Here is an 11,588-nt window from a genome sequence, read left to right as displayed (position 1 = left end):
ATTCTTTGGCAACAATACATTCATGATACACAAGGCCAATAGAAATAAGCAGCGGGGAGGGCCAAATTATGTGGCAGAGTTTACTAAATAAAGCATCAAGACAAGGCACGATATATAGCACAATGAGGCAAATTTTATGATAGTATGAACTAATTTTGGTGTTTTCACACAAGTTAATACTACCTGGCTAAACATTTACCATAGTACCAGTCTGACACCCAAATATGGAAGAAAGCAGCAGAAAGATGATCAATCGACCTTTGCAAATTACCTTATACTGAGCAGCAAAATGTATTGCTGTTTTTAATAACTTTTGATCAGTTTGAGCTATAAATATTTTTTTGTTCAAAATTGCAGATTATGTAGCAGATGGTGGGTTATGTGACAAATGCAAAATCATGCAGAAAATGCCTGCTGAAAGATGATCAGTCAACCTTTGCAAATGGCTTTATACTGAGCAGCAAAATATATTGCTGTTTTAATAACTTTTAATCAGTTTGAGCTATAAACATTTTTTTGTTAAAAATTGCAGATTATGTTGCTGATGGATGATGGATTATGTGGCAAATGCAAAATTATTCAGAAAATGCCCTGGCAACAAAATCATTACATTCCAGTGGCCCTGATGATATGGTGAAGAACACTTTGAAGATATAAAAGTTTCCATAGTTGGATTACTGCACAGGGCAACCGTCTAAAATTTGCAGTGGGGCCAGAATCAGTAAATTTGTTTTGCGGCCTCCTTAAATACATCAGTTGTCACCTTCATAGCAGTGGGGCAAGTGTACTTTCAGAGATGATTACTTTAAATGAGGTTAGTATCCCACATGAAAATATAGAGGATGAGGTTATCCAGTAGACTGATCAAGCAGAAAGCATGGTTTTTCTTTTGGAAAAAAGCTTCTAGAAGGTCAAAACTAAGGATCCTGATCTGAAGATTGTCTGTATGAGTACCAATGGTACCATGAGTAATGAATGCCGAATCTCAGCTCTAATGGTAAGATTTTACATAGAATCACTATACACCTGAAACAATTTCTGGATTGATGAAAAACAACTTTAATCACTTTTTCAGATACTCTGGTTTCTCTTCATATTGAATAAATCTTTCACCTAATCACTTTTTCAGGCTTACAATACCATTTTTATGGAGCATTAGTGATTTCAGTGCTGCATAGAATCAGTATGCAGTTATTAAATCAGTGATCATCTTGAATGAGATGCTACTGTTGTGAACCTCAGCACATCGGGTTAGGTCTCTTCAGCCCCAAGGAGATAATGCATATCACACTCCCCCCATTGGAGAAATAGAGATGAGACAAGTGTGTTACCTTTCTCTGTGACAAGTTAGGTTCATCCAGAATCCATGTGTTAGGAGTTAGACAGCATTGCCAGAGAAACTCATCCACCAGAAGAGATATCCATACGTGCATAAATGAATGCTGACTCTTATCCCAGCCCCTGCAAACAGTGAGTACATATGGCTGTTGTTTTTTTTTTAACGTATTTATTATGTTGTCAGGAAAGAAATATCAGAATGAGGGCACATGTTATGGTAATCTTAGCAGTCATATTAAAAAGACCGAATATGAGAATCCCCCCAAAGCATTTTACATCAGGCATCCCTACTTATCTAATCCCATCTAACACCTATTATTATTGTCCGCATCCTGGTTATTGTACTACTATTAGTAATTCACTAGCTAAATTATGCAAAGCCATGTAATTATCAACTCCTACCTTAAAAAGCTGTTGTGCTTGCAGTTTGATAATGGCCATCTGTCATATCTCCTCCAGCAATCAAAATCAGGGTCTGCTCCTCCCATATTCCTATGCCTCTCTCCTCTTATATCTTGCACTTGAAGGCACAAGCAATTCCTCTGTTAAGACATGTTCAAAAGGTAAGGAACTGTAACCAATACTTCTTCCTTCCAAGCTTCTTCCATGTGAGTCCGGATTCCCTTGCAGTGCTAATCGCTATGTGCCATCCTCTGGACATGAGGTTGAAGATTTTTCTCTGTTGCATTTGTTATTTTTGTTACTGTGACTAATGTAAACTGACCGCTACAATAATATGGTGATCTTGCACACTTATTTATCTAGCAAGACCAATAAGAGTTCTCTAGGCCATAAGCATACACATGCACAATCTAAAGAGTTAGGCCCATATTTATACTTTTTTAGCGCCGCATTTGTGTCATTTTTTGACGCAAAATCGGCGCAAACGTACAAAATACAATAGTATTTTGTTGGTTTGCGCCGTTTTTGCGTCAAAAAGCGGCGCAAATGTGGCACAAAAAAAGTATAAATATGGGCCTTAGTGTCATACATACATAGAATTGGGCCTGGTTTGTATGTCACATATATGTGTTAACAGGTAACCAAAAATGCACACAATATCCCCATATCATGTGAAATGATTGTGTCAGATTGACAATCATTTACCTGTCATTTTATTCTTCCTTGATAACAGCAGGCAATTTTTGTTAATTTAGTAGCATTAGATTCCAAATGTGTAATTATGTCTGTCTGTGTGCAATTCAGTTGTAATGTAATGGAGCAAAAAGAAAAGCTTAGTGGGTTTTGGAATAACTCTCAGTACTTCAGACCATATTGCTTCATGGTGTTACTCTTCAGTGGGTTAGGGGATTGCCCAGTTTCAGCCTTCCAATGTTCTGAGGAAGACAACTTTCAGATCAGAAATTCTCAATTCTTCTTCCATTTTACTGTACTTTATTGCTTTGGATCTTAGGCTAACCAATTACTTCACCTTCAGCTTAGCTTCTTCCAGCTACTTAGTTTTTTCATTTTGTGAAAACATTTCCAAGTATATACCCTAAAAGTTAACCCTAGTGTTTCTTTAAATATTCCAAGCATACCCTTTCCTGCTGATGTTATTTGTATTGTTATGCCTATTGTGCTAGATATGAAACACAGTTTCTAAGGCTTACAAAAAAGGTGATTATGTTGCTTATAAAATGTGTGGTTTTCTATTCGCACTATCTGCAAGTTGAGTTTTATAACAATCTCACATGATTCTAACACAAAGGGCCTGATTTAGAGTTTGACATACTTGGTTCTCCATTACAAACGTGACAGAGTATAGTGCCAGCCAAGCCCTCAGCCTGCCTGCCTCATTTGGTGAGGGGCAGATCGTAAGGTGTCTGTCAGCAGAGTCTCCATCAAATAAAAGCTTTCTCCGACAGCCCAAAGTGGTTGGGGCCGCCAGAAGAAGGCTATCAACCTGCTTGCTCTATTTAGGGTGAACAATTTAATGTCATTATTCTGTCTTTCACCACTACGAAAATCCTGGCAGTGATGGACATATATATACAATAATGACTGCCACACACTAGGATAAAACCCTCAAGGTGTGGGGGGAGGTCATACGTTTTTTGTTTATGAGGCAGAAAAAATATCAAAATCCACAAACGTGTTGTACTCTGAAAGTAACTATCATGAAGGTGGTTCACTTCAAGGTACAGAGATGACTGCTGGGCCAGGGTTAATCTCTAAATTTTACAGACAGTAGTCTGTCAGGATGGTGAAGGTATTATCCTCCAACTTCCTCATGAACAGAGTAACGTCCATGAAACCTAAAACCAGACCCTAAGACTTGCCTTGATAATAACTGATGATACTTGTCAATTCATTAAGGTTCATTTACAAGTGTTGGTAGTATTTTGAGCTGGCTGGTATAGCACATAGCAACACACTCATTTGTCTCACTCACAGTCTCTGAATATGTGTAACTTTGTTATTTGAGCAACAGTTTTTCCTGAATCTCAATCTATAAGTATAATGTTTCATTGTATCTAAAATCATAGTAATTTATGGTTTTACTTTTTCCTTGAAACATTAGCAGTTGCTGCATTTACATTCATCATAAAAACACCTTTTTTGCTTCCAATGTTAGAAATGGGGTCTCTAGTTAGCAGAGGTGCACACCTTTGTCCAAATAGGGATCACAATCCTAGTTAGGGTAAGTCACACACAATCCAAATTATCCTGTGCCCACCCTCTGGTACCTTGACACTGAGTAGACTGGACTAACTTAGAAGGCAATGTGTAAAATATTTGTGCAATAAATCGTGCAAACACCACAAAAAGACACCACACAGGTTTAGAAAACTATAAGATATTTATCTGATTAAAAAAGGTCAAAATGATCAAGATTTGATAATCACAAGTTGAACTATCACTTTTTGTAATGATAAGAAGAGTCTTTAGTTCTTAAAACCAAAAATTGTCTCTTGCAAGCACAAAGTACCTGGTTTGCGTCAAAATTACACGCACGAAAAAGGAAAACGGTAGGTGTGCGTCGAATTTGCGTGCACACACAGATGATGCTTTGATTCTTTTCCACGCAGCAAGGGCTTTGCTTTGAATTCCAGCAGGCAGGTTTGAATCATCTTTGCGATGCAGGGTCTTTTGACGCCCAGGTACAATGCGTGGAAATCCTGGGCGTGCAGGACGAAGTCACATCTGGTGCATGGATCCAGTGGGTGATGTGGCAGAGTCTCTATTGCATGGCTAGTGCTGCATTGATTCCTCTCACAGGAAGTCGGGCTGTGTTATTCCGGCTCGGCAATGCGTCGATTTAGTGGGCTGTGCATCAAAGTTCCAGTCACAACGTTGGTGCTGCGTTGATCTTCACTCAGGAAGCCGGACTGCATCATTCCAGTTCGGCGATGCAGTGATTTTCTCACCGCTGACAGGCTGTACGTCAATTCCAGCAGGCTGTGCGTTGATTTTTGCTGCACAAGGAGTTTCTTTGCAGAAATGAAGTCTTTATGACCCTGAGACTTCAGGAACAGGAGGCAAGCTCAATCCAAGCCCTTGAAGAGCACTTCTCAGCAGAGCCAGAGGCCAGCAAGGCAGCAGGGCAACAACAAGGAAGCAGTCCCTTACAGCAAAACAGTTCAAGTGAGTCCTTTGGGCATCCAGGCAGCTTTTCTTGGCAGGTTACAGGTTCTGGTGCGGAGTGTCTGTCCCAAGAAGTGTCTTAGTTGGTAGGGTCAGGAATCCAGTTCATTTACCCAAAAGTGCCTTTGAAGTGGGGGAGACTTCAAAGAGTGGTTTTGAAGTGCACAAGGTCCCCTTTCAGTACAACCATGTCTACCAGGGTCTCAGTAGGGGGTTTGGCAGTCCATTTTGTGAGGGCAGGCCACTGTCCTTTGAAACATAAGTGTCAGGCCCTCCACCCTTCCAGCCCAGGAAGACCCATTCAGTATGCAGATGTGTGCAGGTGTGACTGAGCATCCTGTGTTTGTGGTTGTCTGGGTGAAATGCTCAAGGGAGCTTTCAACCAGCCCAGCTCAGACGTGGATTGGAGACAAGCTGTAAGGCACAGAAGGATTTAAGTGCAGAGAAATGCCCACTTCCTAAAAGTAGCATGTCTAAAATAGTAATATAAAATCCAACTTCACCAATAGGCAGGATTGTGAATTACCATTCTGGCCTTACTAAATATGACCTGTTTACCCCTTTCTAATCAGAATCTACCACTCAAAAACTATATGAGGATAGCTCTAATGTTAGCCCATGAAAGGAGCAGGCCACATGGCAGTGAAAAGCAAATGTAGGAGTTTACCACTACCAGGACACATAAGACACAAAGATAAATGTTCTGCCTTTTACCTACATAGCACCTTGGGCTCTGGGTTTCCTAGGGCCTACCCTAGGGGTGGCATATATGTAGGAAAAGGGGGGTTTAAGGCTTGGCAAGTACTTTTAAATGCCAAGTCGAAGTGGCAGTAAAAGTGCACACACAGTCCTTGCAATGGCAGGCCTGAGACATGGTTAGGGGGCTACTTATGTGGGTGGCACAACCAGTTCTGCAGGCCCACTAGTAGCATTTCATTTACAGGCCCTGGGCACATATAGTGCATTTTACTAGGGACTTACAAGTAAATTAAATATGCCAATCGGATATGAGCCAATGTCACCATGTTTTAAGGGAGAGAGCATACACACTTTAGCACTGGTTGGCAGTCATAAAGTGAGCAGAGTCCTAAAACTAGCAAAAACAGTGTCAAAAAGTGGAGGGAGGCAGGCAAGAATTTGGGGATGACCACCCTAAGGCTGTGAGGTCTAACATGTGTCCCCCCAGCTGAAAGTGGGGAGAGCTACCCAACCCCTTGGGAGCTCTCATATCTAAGGCAGAAGTATCTGGGTCACCCCACACGCATCCCACATGGACTTCATGTACGCAGACATGAAGTTTGTGCCTCCTTCAGACACCACCTATTTTGGGAATCCCACATGGGTAAATATCCCCATTAGAGCTCTGGTCACCAACGGTGCAGTCACTGACCATAGAGGGATTGCCTCTGGATAGCAGGTTGCACGGTCCACCAAAACCAGTATAAACCTGTTGGTTAGGGCAGTTTTGGGTTTCAAGGGATCAATGGCATCGATGCCCACCCTTTCAAAGGGGGTGTCAACGACAGGGAGTGGGATCAGGGGGGCCTTTAGCCTTTTCCCTGTCTTCCCACTAGCCTGGCAGGTCGGGCAGGACCTACAGAAAGCCTCTGCGGTTACCCGAATTCGGGGCCAATAAAAGTAGGTGACAAGCCTGGCAAAGGTCTTGTCTTGCCCTAAATGTCCCGCCAGTAGGATGTTGTGAACCAACCCCAGTTGGAAGCCCCGGTAGCACTGGGGGACCTCCAGCACATGTGTTGCCCCAGCTTCCAGTACCTTGGACTCACTGTAAAGGAGATAATTCTCCCAATAGATATAGTGATCACCAGAGACTTCAACTGCTGCCTGGGCTGCGGCCTGTCACCTCAAACCCTCAAGAGTAGGGTACTCTTTCTGCGCTTTGCAGAACTCCTCCCTGGTTGGCCCACCCTCAACTTGCCAGCCAGCAAGCTCAGGCATGCAGGTTACCCAGGGCGGCGATGTCCTCCCCAGTTGGCTCAGGGGTCTCCTCCTCTGGGACCCCATCAACCACAGCGGGAACACCTGGGACCAGTTTCCCACACCCCTTTCTCTTCCTCTTTGTAGCTGTCTGGGCCATTGTTCCAGGCTCCAGACGCCCTTGACTCCCTTCCCGGACAGCCATGGACCGTGTGGTCATGCAGACCCACTCAGGCAAACCTAACATCTCCAGGTGAGACCTGAGCTCCACCTCCTTCCAGGCAGGCAATCCTCAGGCATGGCAGGACTCACAGCTACCTTTAGAGTACCAGAGACCCCCTCACACTCAAAGAGAACAAGAGCCACTGGTAGGTGACTTTCACAATTGTCAATGACTATGACCTGGTGGATTGTATTGGGGATGACCTGCTCTGCTGACACCAGCTGACCCCTAACAGTAGTCATGCTGGCTCCTGTATCACGCAGAGCCTCCACCCTTTGCCCATTAATGGAGACCCACTGTCTATACTTGGAAGTATTTGCAAGCAAGTGGGCTTTTGGCACCATTTCCTCATCTCCTATGGACAACAGGGTTACCTCTATCTGTTCCCCAAAACTCTCTGGGACTAACTCCTCCCCCAGGGCTACGCTAGTCAACCCAGGTGTGTGCCCTTCAGTGGGGGGCTGCGCCCGCATGGGACACTTGGAGTCGCCCTTGAAGTGACCATGCTTGGTGCACTCTAAGCATTTGGGTACCAAATCAAAGAACCCTGGCCTCTTCTCAGACTCAGACTGGGACTGGTTACCGCCACCCTCCTGGGAATTGTTTTGGGGGCCTTTTTCCCCCCTTTCTTCTGAAGGGAACCCTGACCACCTTTGTGGGTCTCTGGTGCTAACCCAGAGGTCCGCCTCCTCAGCAAGATTCCTACGGTCAGTCAGCTTTCTGTCAACTAGGTGCTGGCACAACTCTGTAAAGCAAAAACTGAGCATATGCTCCCTCAGAATCAAATTATACATCCCTACATAGTCATCTACTTTACTGCCCCACACCCATCCATTCAGTGCCTTACTGGAAACATCAAAAAAGTCTACCCAAGTCTGTGTGGAGAGTTTGGTGCTGTCCCTGAATCTCTGATGGTACTTCTCAGGGGTCAGCCCAAACTTGGCAAGGAAAATGGTTTTCATGGGTGGGTATGTGTTCTGATCCTTTTGGTCTAATGTAAGGAAGTGTCCCTCCCAACAACTGGAACATATCCCCACAAGCCTGCCCCCCATTGCTCTTCAGGAACCCCATGAGCCCTTAGTGCAACTTCATTAGCAGCCAACCATTTATAAATGTCATCTCCCACCACATAACTTGCCACCACATTCTTGGGTATATGAACCCTCTTGTCCCCAGCAGGTCCTGCATGTATGCTGCCACCATCACTGCTGGACTCAGATTGCCTAGACTTGAGGTCTGTCTCTTAGAGGCTCAGTTCATGAGCCAGAAGAAGTTTCTTTTCAGCCAAGGCTCTCTTAGCTGCAGCCTAAGCTCTTCTCTCCTCTGCCTCTCTCTGAGCTTTCTTTTCTTCTGCCTCCATTTTAACCTTGCCACTTGCAATTTAAATGCTCTCTCCTCCCTCCTTTCCTCTGCAGTCAGGCCATGGCTAGAGACACTGCTCCCTGGTTTAGCAGGGGACACAATTCCAGGGGTAACATACCCCACTGCTGGTGGCAGATCCTCTGAGAGGCCATTCTCTGGCTCCTCCACCTCAACATCCTCTTGTGAAGGGACTTCTCAGCGCCTTTTGGTCTCTTCCTTCCTGGAGGCACCCTGGGTAGGTACTCCCATTCCCTTGCAGAACCCTTTCAGCTGGCTGACATTATGGCCCTCATTACAACCCTGGCGGTCGGTCATAAAGCGGCAGTAAATCCACCAACAGGCCGGCGGTAAAAAGTTTTTTAATCATGACCATGGCGGAGACCGCCAACACACACAGCCACTTTAAGACTCCGACCACCACGGCGGTAACAACAAACACTGCGGCGGTCACCGCCAACAGACAGGCGGAAGACAATGTACCACCCACACTATTACAAGGCACCAATCCGCCAGATTTTCCGGGGCAGTACCAACGCCATCAAAAGCACGGCGGAAACAGCCTGTGGAATGGAAACCACTCACCTCTCGACACCCAACGAGGAACCAGGACGCCATGGAGCCTGAGTTACAGGTGCTACCAATGTTGGTTTACCTCCTCTTCTACCAGGAACATCAAAGACGGGGGTGACGACCACGGTGTGTACTGCACCTAGCACACAGGGGAGGGGGAGGAAAAAGAGAATGACACACACATGCAACACCCCCATCCCCACCCTCACCCACAACACCACACACACAAACACATGCAATAACATTACATTTACACCCTGTAACCCCCTGGAAGAACGCAAGGACCAAATGAAATGATTGTAACGGGTGTAATCATCGAAAATCCAGATAGGCCAACATAACTTTAAAAGATCAGTATATACAAATATTAACAACAAGTACACAAGTCCGTATACTGATCCATCACATGTCCGTGGACTAGTGGTCCCAAAAAGGATGGGCGAGGCCGACACATGACACCTGCCTCAAAACGGAGAGAACACTGCAGGGGCATCAGGTCGAAAAAAACACAGGCACCTCAGGGGGAAGGGGAGGGGGGGCACCTCAGCCGGATGATGGGACGACACCACTGCTCCTCGAGGGGGCTCCATGCCCACTGCCTGGTCCTGGGGAGTGCAAAGCCACAGTCTCTCAAGTGGGTGCACTGCCCACTGCTTGGTCCTGGGGAGTGCAAAGCTACAGTCTCTCAAGTCTCTCAAGTGGGTGCACTGCCCACTGCTTGGTCCTGGGGAGTGCAAAGCCACAGTCTCTTAAGTCTCTCAAGTGGGTGGATACCCACTGCCTGGTCCTGGGGAGTGCAAAGCCACAGTCTCTCAAGTGGGTGGTTGCCCACTGCTTGGTCCTGGGGAGTGCAAAGCCACAGTCTCTCAAGTGGGTGGTTTGCACACTGCTTGCTCCTGGGGAGTGCAAAGCCACAGTCTCTGGAGTGGATGCAGTTTTCCACTGGTTCTGGAGGGGGCTTTGTACCCAGAGTGCTTCATCCTGCCAAGGACTGGGGTAGTGGACGCATTTCTTCACTAGTTCTGTAGGGGCCTTTGGGCCCAGAGTGCTTCATCCTGCCAAGGACTGGGGAAGTGGATGCAGTTCTCCACTGGTTCTGGAGGGGGCTTTGTGCCCAGAGTGCTTCATCCTGCCAAGGACTGGGGTGGTGGATGCAGTTCTCCACTGGTTCAGGAGGTGGCTTTGTGCCCAGAGTGCTGCACCTGGGGTGTGGCAGTTCCCATTCTCTCACCTGGGTGTCTGAGCCACGAGATTTTCTGGGAACAGGTAGCATGTCACTCCATGGAGGCAGAGACACAATCCACCCTGCGGCGAGTTAGCCTGCCACCTGATGGTGCTGCCATTGCCGGTTGTGGTGCCTCATGTAGTGTGTGCAAGGTCCAGAACATCTCCTGCAGCCTCGGACGGCTGCCCACTGGGAATGCTGCTGATGTCCGCTGTGGTGGCACTGGCTGGGCACGTAGCGGGCAGGTGGCGGTGACTGCCGCGGTGTCTGCGGCGTGATGCTTCCTGTGGTGCAGGAGTCAGCACCTGTGGAGGGAGACACCAGGACGTCTCCTGCAGTCTCGGACGGCTGCCCACTGGGGATGATGCTGGGGCCTGTAGCAGAGGCAGCAGGCGTGCAGGTGGCGGTGGGTGCGAAGGTGGCCACTGCTGTACAGGTTGCTGTTCTGTCTTGCAAAAGGGGTGACACTAGTCCCTCACCCAGAGGCTGCGTGCCCTGAGCTGACTTCCCTTTGCCCTTGTGTCCCTTCCCCACCTTGGAAGTCGCTTTTGGGACCTTGGCACTGTCCTCTTTTGTCTTGGATAAGGCCTTGCTGGGTGGTTGGTGTGGGTTTTCCCTACAGCATGTGGGCCCCTTCTTCACCTTGGCAGGTGGTGTAATATGGTGAGCCTTGGCCTCACTAGGTGGCACACTGGCAGCCCTGATGGGTGCCGCCTTCGATGTTCCCGGACTTGCAGGGACCACAGTGCTCGAGGATTTTGTGCCTGAGGTGCTGGGCTGGGATCTGGACATCCTGGCCCTACAGGAAGGACGGGGGAGGTGTAGGGAAGAGGTCAATGTTAGCTAGGAAAAGGTTTTTAGACACACTGGGAAGGGAAGATGGAGGGAGTTTGTGAGTGGAGGAAGAGGTAGTGGTTGTAGGAGGTATACGTCTGCTGAGTTTGGGTGAGGGTGCATGGACTGGAGGCTGTTGTGAGGTGGATGGCTGTTGAGTGGGTGTGTGCCTGCGTTTGTGTACTTTGGGAGGAGGGCTCACAGACACACTGGGAGAGGACACAGGGGACGTGTGCATGGTAGTGGGGTGGTGATTGCACGTGAGCGGTGTGTGGTGATGGGCGTGCTGGTGATGGAGGTAGTGGCTGAGGATGTAGTGCATGCAGGTGTGAGTGGAGACAAGACTGGAAGGGAGGTGGAGGACGTGGAGGAGGGGGGACACAGTGGAGGCAGTGGATGTTGGTGTGTCTCCATGGGTATGGTGCTTGTGTGATTGCCTGTGTGATGTGCGGTGCTTATGTTTGCCTGAGCCACTTTTGTGTGTTGATGAGTGTGTCTGCTAGTCTGATGGTG

Source organism: Pleurodeles waltl, chromosome 8 (genome assembly GCF_031143425.1).
Source record: "Pleurodeles waltl isolate 20211129_DDA chromosome 8, aPleWal1.hap1.20221129, whole genome shotgun sequence".
NCBI classification, from domain to species: Eukaryota; Metazoa; Chordata; class Amphibia; order Caudata; family Salamandridae; genus Pleurodeles; species Pleurodeles waltl.
Note: the sequence above shows the minus strand (reverse complement) of the source record.